This window comes from Etheostoma spectabile, chromosome 15, assembly GCF_008692095.1.
Source record: "Etheostoma spectabile isolate EspeVRDwgs_2016 chromosome 15, UIUC_Espe_1.0, whole genome shotgun sequence".
Lineage (NCBI taxonomy): Eukaryota > Metazoa > Chordata > Actinopteri > Perciformes > Percidae > Etheostoma > Etheostoma spectabile.
Genome location: NC_045747.1, coordinates 9,107,926 through 9,108,142, shown reverse-complemented (window position 1 = coordinate 9,108,142; position 217 = coordinate 9,107,926). Strand labels below are relative to the sequence as shown.

The 217-nt window shown below is 50.2% G+C and overlaps 1 protein-coding gene across 1 annotated transcript in view; it reads right to left on the bottom strand.

Moving 5' to 3' along the window:
- Window positions 1–217, bottom strand: part of abca3b (ATP-binding cassette, sub-family A (ABC1), member 3b) — a 27,740-nt gene that overhangs the window by 12,890 nt on the left and 14,633 nt on the right. The gene's annotated exons all lie outside the window — the stretch shown is intronic.

Sequence of the window (217 nt, the reverse complement as noted above, 5' to 3'; positions counted from 1 at the left end):
AGCAGCTTCTTGTTTACATTCAACATAGCGGCGGCCACCGAACGCCACCAAAGCGCAGAAACCCGGTGATGCCGCTGTCACTTCTACGTCACCCAGATCGTTGGTCTGATTGGTTGAAGGACTATTCAATTGTGTACAGAGTCATTTGAACTGTGCCCGCTGGTCACGCTTCATATGTAGAGAAAATACAGAGCAGACTCCCCAGACCAACGCTCAA